Source organism: Martes martes, assembly GCF_963455335.1.
Source record: "Martes martes genome assembly, chromosome: 10".
In the NCBI taxonomy this organism is placed as follows: Eukaryota; Metazoa; Chordata; class Mammalia; order Carnivora; family Mustelidae; genus Martes; species Martes martes.
The window spans coordinates 15,201,832-15,209,992 of NC_137898.1; the positions used below are offsets into that span (position 1 = coordinate 15,201,832).

At 37.5% G+C, this 8,161-nt stretch overlaps 1 pseudogene across 1 annotated transcript; it reads left to right on the plus strand.

Annotated features, from left to right (window-relative positions):
• The first annotated feature begins 7,235 nt into the window (after positions 1–7,235).
• LOC308351153 (olfactory receptor 8K3-like) lies at positions 7,236–8,161 on the plus strand (annotated as a pseudogene). Its single transcript has one exon. The product of its transcript is annotated as an olfactory receptor 8K3-like (transcript).

Here is an 8,161-nt window from a genome sequence, read left to right on the forward strand (position 1 = left end):
TCACCCTTGCATGTCTACCAATCCTATGTATTTTATTCAATGAATTAAAGTCAAGAATGAAAACTGCAGTGCTTTCCACTTTTTAACTTTGTTTACATATGTGTTTTCTAAACATAATTATGTTGTCACTTGTATTGGTTCCCTACTGATACTACAACAAATCACCACAGATTCAGTGGCTTGAAACAACAGAAACTTCTTATCCCACAGTTCCGGAGGTCAAAATTTCAAAATGAGTATCACTGGGCTACAATCAAGATGTCAGCAGATTTTGTTCCTTCCTGGATGCCCACGGAAGAGTCTGTTTCTTTTCCTCTTCTAGCTTCTAGAGACAACCTTCATCCCTTGCTTGGCATACCCTTCCAAACAGTGATCCTATAACTCTGACCTTTACTTGCACTGCCACATCTCCTTCTGACCGAGATTCTCTTGCTTCCCTCTCCTTCTTGGGATTACGTTGGTCCCACCCAGAGAATTCAGAACAGCCTTCCCATCTAGAGGTCTTTAACTTAATCACATCAGCAAATTTCTTTGTATGGAAGGCACCACGTTTACAGTTCTGGGCATCTTTGGCAGGGTGGGAGACCGATTTCTGCCTCAAATATCTATATATATATGGTGTGCTTTGTGAAACTAGGCAATCTAAAATCTTGCATGTCTCATTCACTAGTACTCAATGGGATGGTCTCATAAACCTTCCACTAATTGCCCCTCCAAAATTATTTAGCTACAAAGTTTGTCCTAAGTAAACTATACACAAAGCCCTCTTCTAATGAAGGATAAGCAGAAAGTATTTAGTTCAAAGGTTCCTAAGTGTATGCACACATACACATGCACTCACATATCACTTATACACATTTGTCAAAAAAAAATCATAAAAACAATCAACCAGTCAGGAAAGTATATCAGCCCAGTACCAGTTTCCCATGAAGTAAAGTATGGAAAATAATTTATATAACAGCTTTAATCTCCAACTGATCAAAGCTCATGCCCTATGAGATGCTAAGTCACCTGTACTTCCAGCTTATCCCTAACTAACCGCTGTGAAGGTTCCATGACATTTGTGTCCAGTGACAACAAAATCCCTCTAGTGGTGAAGGACAGAGAAGATGCAAGACACAGCATAAAGCAAAGTCTGACAACACCTGTGAAAGGTAGGACACACTTCAAACAGCCACAGGACCCCTCCTTCTGCAGCTGCCGCAGAAGCAGTAGCGTTGACCTGATTCCATATATAGGGATGCTCTAGGCAGAAAGCATTACAAGTGCGTGAGTCTTGTGTGACAGACACGGAATCCTTTCAAGACCATGAAAATTGGAAAAACCATCAAACTTCCCCAAATTCAGCATAGTAAATGCCATTTCATGAATTTAAACTCCAAAACTTACTGAAGGACTATTTTCACAGCCGCTCATTTTGTTCTGAAGCACCATGATCATATATCCCAATATTTTATTTACATTCCAAGAAATATGTCTGGTATTAATGTTTCCTATTATAGTGATAATCTAAAAGATAAGAGAAATTGGTATGATTCTTATTTTTTTTAATTTAAAGTTAAATTAAGGAGACCATCATGGTTACTCAGTGGGTTACTCATCAGAATCTTGATTTCAGCTCAGATCATGATCTCAGGGTAATGTGTTCAAGCCTGCATCAGATGCAGCACCTAGAATGGAGTCTGCTCGAGATTCTCTCTCTCCTTCTGTCCCTCCCCTGGTTCACCCATGAAGTCTCTTTCTCCCAGATAAATAAATAAATAAATTATTTTTTAAAAGTTAAATTGAGGAATTGTAAGTATTCTAATGCAGATTTTCTTATCCCTTAAGGTCTAGGTAAGTTTAGATTGAGCTGCTAATGCCATCTCCTTGCAAGTCCATAAGTCTTCACCAGATGTCTACGTGCCACAGGTCACATCTATCACCTCTGCTTTCCAAATGGCTATGTCCAAAAGCCACTTCCATGGAAATGAAGGAAAAAAAAAAAAAAAAAAAAAGCTTCCAAGGAAACCATTGAAAAAAAGAACTACAAACTCTGAAACAGAAGGCACTGTGGGAGGGGCTGTGCTTCCGAGAGGAGTCAGGCTACAGCTCAGCCCCTTCTCCACAGCTGCCAGGAGGATAAGAATTCTGCTAGCCAGGTGCCCAGGAGGAAAAGTAGGATTTGGAGGTCACCTCCCCCCATTTGCTATGAGGTGTATGTCAGTGTTTTTTCACATCAACAACTATTTCATCAGCATTATTGTGTTACAGACATCCAAATAGTAACATTATACTGGAATTAATGTGTATCTGTCTCTGTTATAATGTCTGAACTTCTTTGTTTACATGGATCATAGTACACTTTTTCTTTTCAAATCTTGACAAATATTTGGATTCTTTTAAAAAATAAAGTATTAAATCAAGGAAAACAATATTAGCTCTGTAAGTTTATCTAATTTAATTATTTGCTGCAGCCTTTACCATTTGTTCAAGTGGTACATATTCATGAGTTGGACGTCCACAATATGAAATGATGTGTACTGATGGTGGGATGTGTGCAGATAAAAGAAATCTTGGAATAGATCCATCCTTATGTAAATAAATGAAATGTGCTGTATTTATCCAAAAACAGGGCCTCAGGAGATACATCACAGACATGTTCATTCATGGGTCAGTGGGGACCACACACACAAAGTTGTTAATTGTGGTGGTACATGTAGAAGTCACAAGTTGGGAACTAACTAAATGTCTCTTACTACGGCAGCAAACCTATAGTAAATGGAGGTAGAGAGAGATTATCAAAATTTTATCTATAGTAAATGGAGGTAGAGAGAGATTATCAAAATTTTATTAAACAGGCCAGCAAAATATCGTGTATGTAGAAAATGAGTAAAATTCAAAAACATACAGTTGATTGAGAACCTTGAAGAATTGAAATAAGTCATGTAACAACCTATGTGTATACTTCAAAACATATATTATATTCACTTTATAAAGCTGCATTTCTTTTTTAAAAAATATTTATTTATTTAATTTAGAGTTTAAGAGGGAGAGTATGAGTTGGGGGAGGGGCAGAAGGAGAGGAAGAGAATCTCAAGCAGACTCCCCACTGAGTGTGGAGCCCAATGCAGGGCTCAATCTCTCCACCCTGAGATCATGACCTGAACTGAAACTAAGAGTCAGACACTTAACTGACTGAGCTACACAGGCACCCCATAAAGCTGAATTTCCTATTAAGAACATATATCAACTTTTGTGGAGGAGATACTTGTGTAGGGAAAGGAAACTGATGTAGGAGTGGGAATTAGGATGAGGATAAACACAGGTTGTGGAATTATGTATCATTAACTCAATTTAATCCCTTAGGTTAAAAAACTAAATATAAGTTACTTTTTTTTTTTTTTTTAAGATTTTTTATTTATTTATTTGACAGAGAGAGAGAAAGAGAGATCACAGGTAGGCAGAGAGGCAGGCAGAGAGAGAAGGGGAAGCAGGCTCCCTGCTGAGCAGAGAGCCCAATGCAGGGCTCGATCCCAGGACCCTGAGATTGTGACCTGAGCTGAAGGTAGAGGCTTTACCCACTGAGCCACCCAGGTGCCTTATAAATTACTTTATGTACATATTCCTAATTTTTTATTCCTTCTGAGCTTTTAACACACTATAGGTCATGTGTGAATAGTTTTGTCTTTATCCCCAGATATAAAACATGGAAGAATCCATTGTGGAAAATGCTAGAAGTTTATGTAATTGATAGATAATGAAAGCATGTATCTGAGAAATACTCTACTTACATCTAGACATTTGAGTGAATACAATAAAAATAACATTTAAGGAAAGCAAGTGAATTGTATATATAAAAACAGGGTGCTTGGGTGGCCCAGTTGGCTAAGTGTCTGCCTTCAGCTCACAGGTCATAATCTCAGGGTCCTGAGATGGAACCTGCATGGGACTCCCTTCTCAGTGGGAAGTCTGCTTCTCCCTCTCCCTCTGCCCCTACCCCTACTCCTTCTCTCTCTTTGTCTCTCTCAAATAAATAAAATATTTTTAAAAAACTCCTCAATAGGGAAATCAAAGTTACTCTGAATAATTAGCAAAGACCGGTGGCATCATTTATTGCTCTCAGATGCTTTGGGAATAACCAAGAATTGCATTCACACTCTCAGGGGAGTGTCTCAAAGGGAAGAGAGGCTCATAAATTCTTCTGACAGCAGTCAGGTCTAGTAATCACACAGAGGAACATGAAGACAGTCTTCACTTAAGGTGAATAGATGGCATTGATTATATTGATTACTAGATCAGCTGCAGTGATGATTTTAGATCCTTGTCTTCCATTTAAATGACCGACATGAGTATAGTCACCAAAACCAGACTCAGTACATTACATCATGCATGTAAATCATCTCTCTTCATAACTAGGTTTTCTGGAGTAATGATATATGTTTACCACTATGAGTGTGTTCTTTGAAGGTGGTAAGGGACCTCATTTCTATTTGTTATTATTTCTGCATTTACACTGAGATTACAGACAATAAAAAATTGTGAAGGGGGAGTTAGTATTTTCGTAAGCTCTACTTAACAATCCTCTTCCCTCCTCTTTCCCTCCCAACTTTTAGTAAGTGTCCAGTGTTCTCAGTATGACCAACCCGTTTATCTCAGTTGAGGCTATTTACAAAATGTTATAGAATATTGAGTTGAGGTTGAGTGTTCTCATTTGCATCAGAGGACATCCTTGGACTCCATGCCCATCCCCCAGGTCCTGGCATGGCTCTGGAGTTTCTGCTTCCAAACCAGCTAAGAGTCAAGTTTGATGCTCACTTTCCTTGTTTCTTTCCAGGCAGTGCTTGGGTAGAACTGGTGGGAGGAGGCCACACAAATATTCACTCAATTGAGTTTTAGAAGAACTCCACAGAGGTTTGTAATATCACAATAAAATGAATGTTGAGATGAAGAGGTTTTCCAAACTGTGAAAATTGCTGTGGGATAGTCCTTTCTTTGGATATATTTACAGCTTAAGACATTAGGCTTTGTCACTTGTTGGATTGTTGCTAATGAATGTTTGTCATTGCTTTTTAATAAATATTTTGAATGCATTTTTGGATAGAGAAAATTTTAAGAAGTGCTTTATCTGTCAAATTAATATTGAATTTTTATTCTATTTTTTTGGAAATTTCTGTTTATTTAAGGGCATCCAGAGGTTCTAGTTGAGCACAACTGAAACTTTTATAACACTAAATTGCATAATCCAGGAACATATTTTACTAATTTGTTTAGGTTTCTGTATTTTTTTCCCCAAAATGTCTTAACTTTTCACCTTTTAAGAGTAGGTACATGGCAGTTTATATTAGATTCTATCATTATGGTATTTCTCTTTTATTCTTAATTTTTATAGCTTTTGTCCATTCTAAATGGCATTAATTCTTCATCCGTTAAAATGCTCCATTTTCTTTCTAATTCAGTTGGATAATGTGATGAATTCTAATTATAGAATTTCCAAAATTCAATCATCCAGCCAAACATGGGATCAATGCAGCTTGGATGTCTTATAATTGTTATACATTTTTAAAAACTGATATCAGTGACATATTAATATTGTTTAGAGGAGATATATTTACTCGTGTGTGTGTATGTGTATATATATATGTGTGTGTGTGTGTGTGTGTGTGTGTATATAAAACATGAATATATGTGGGTTTGTCGGATGCATATATACTGAATATATTGTAGGTTTCTTTTCTTATCATATATTTCTTTTTTAAATCATGATTTTGTCTCCCAGAATGAATTATAGTAGGGTTCTCACTTTTTCACTCTGGAATAGTTAGTAAAAAATATGGATGATCTCTTTTTCCATGAAATTTTGGGACACCTGTCTTTAAAAACAATCTGAAGGAGAAAGGAGTTGCAAAAGTAAAGGTCGATAAAGGGCAATCTTTTTTATTTTATTCAATTTTTTATTTGACAGAGAGAGGGAGACAGGGAGAAAGGGACCACAAGCAGGGGGAGTAGGAGAGGGAGAAGCAGGCTTCTCACTGAGCAAGGAGCCAGATACAGGGCTCAATCCTAGCACCCTCAGGTCATGACCCGAGCCGAAGGCAGACACTTAACGACTGAGCCACCCAGGCACCCTGATAAAGTGCAATCTTTAAATAAAATGTGTTAGCAGAAAACACTTCATGTACACATGACGAAAGATGAAATAATGGTGTAAGAACAGTATTCAAATTAATCTTTCATTCATGTACCTTGTGCAATATTATTTGCCAACCTCTAAGATATTTGAGATAGTATCCCCTACTTTAGAGTGATATTTCTTTCTGTTGCACTTACAGCAGTATACTTGATGATTTTAAGTAATAACTTAAAAAATACAGTCTAACTTTTACTTGTCTTTAAATGTGGTAGAAAGTACAACTTCACCATTAAACACATCATTTCAGAGAATCAGTTCTAAGGTCAAAGCAAATGTGAGAATGTACCAAATTCTTCCTTTTTATACTGAATAACTTGTAGATGCAGGCTTTACTTGGTGTGCAACATATCACAGATCGGAAACTGGAAAAATCCACATGCAAGTGATAAATATTCAGATACATTATTCTAGAGAAAATAAAATGTAGTTATGTGCATTAGAGTGGGCATGTTGGGGACATCTGCAAAGTTGCTAAATTATTATCTATCATCATAAAATATCATTAAACCATATTTAAAACTCACAAAAGAATAGTGAAATGAGAAAACAATTTAATAAATGAAAGGGGTAATGGAATGGGGAATACCATTAGATATTCAGAGTTCTAATGAGAAATGCAAATCAAAGTCTATTAAATGGGTTAATCATGGTTTATATGTAGGTTGGAACTAAAGTTTGCGAGGGTAAGAGGCAGAGTGCTGTTAATTTTATTATAATTCCTTCTAAAGTATTGTATATTTAGCCAATTACAGGTATTTTAAATGCAAAACATTTTTTTTTAAATTCAAGAATCCCAGCTAGCATGTGGCACCAAAGAAAAACAAAAAACAAGCAACAACAACAACAAAAAAGATTGCCCTATATCTCAGATTGTAACACTTTTAAAATTTGGTTCCAGGTTCAGTGATGGAGGTGAGTCTTATTTTAAATTAACCCATCTAAAAAGTTGGGTTTATCTTACCCACAATGGCTTTGCCTCCTAAAATATCAACAGATGTTGTCTCCTGTAACCCAATGATTCTTGTGATGGTTGTTTCCACAGCAATTTTCCCTAACAGCCTGGATGAACAAACAAAACCTAACAGTGCTAACAGAATTCATCCTAATGGGAATCACAGACCATCCGGAGCTGCAGGCTCCCTTCTTTGGGCTTTTCCTCATCATCTACACAGTCTCAGTGGTGGGCAATCTGGGCATGATCATCCTCACCAAGGTGGATTCCAGGCTCCAAACACCCATGTACTTCTTCCTCAGACACCTGGCTTTCATTGATCTTGGTTATTCAACTGCTGTGGGACCCTTGTAACTAACCAAAATGCAATCCCCTACAACTGGTGTGCTACACAGCTGTCTTTCTTCATCTTGTTCATCATCAGTGAGCTTTTCATTCTGTCCGCAATGGCCTATGACCGCTATGTGGCCATCTGTAACCCTCTGCTCTACACAGTTGTTATGTCGCAAAGGGTGTGCTGGGTGCTGGTAGCCATCCTCTATCTCTACAGTGCCTTTCTCTCTCTAACAACCACCATAAAGATATTTATGTCTTCCTTCTGTGGCCATAATGTCATTAGACATTTTTACTGTGATAGTCTTCCCTTGTTAACTTTGTTGTGCTCAAGCTCACGTGATATTGAGTTGATAATACTGATCTTTTCAGCATTCAGTTTGGTTTCCTCCCTTGTGATAGTGCTTGTGTCCTACATCCTGATCCTAATGGCCATCCTCAAGATGAATTCTGCAGAGGGCAGGCACAAGGCCTTCTCCACCTGTGGATCCCACCTGACAGTAGTCGTTGTATTATATGCAACACTCTTCTTCATGTACGTGCAACCCAAATCCAGTCATTCCTTCAATACTGATAAAATTGCTTCTGCATTCTACACTTTGATTATACCTATGCTGAATCCCATGATCTACAGCCTGAGGAACACAGAGGTGAAAGGTGCCCTGCATAGAATATGGAAAAGTCTGCACAGACTGCCTATGTAG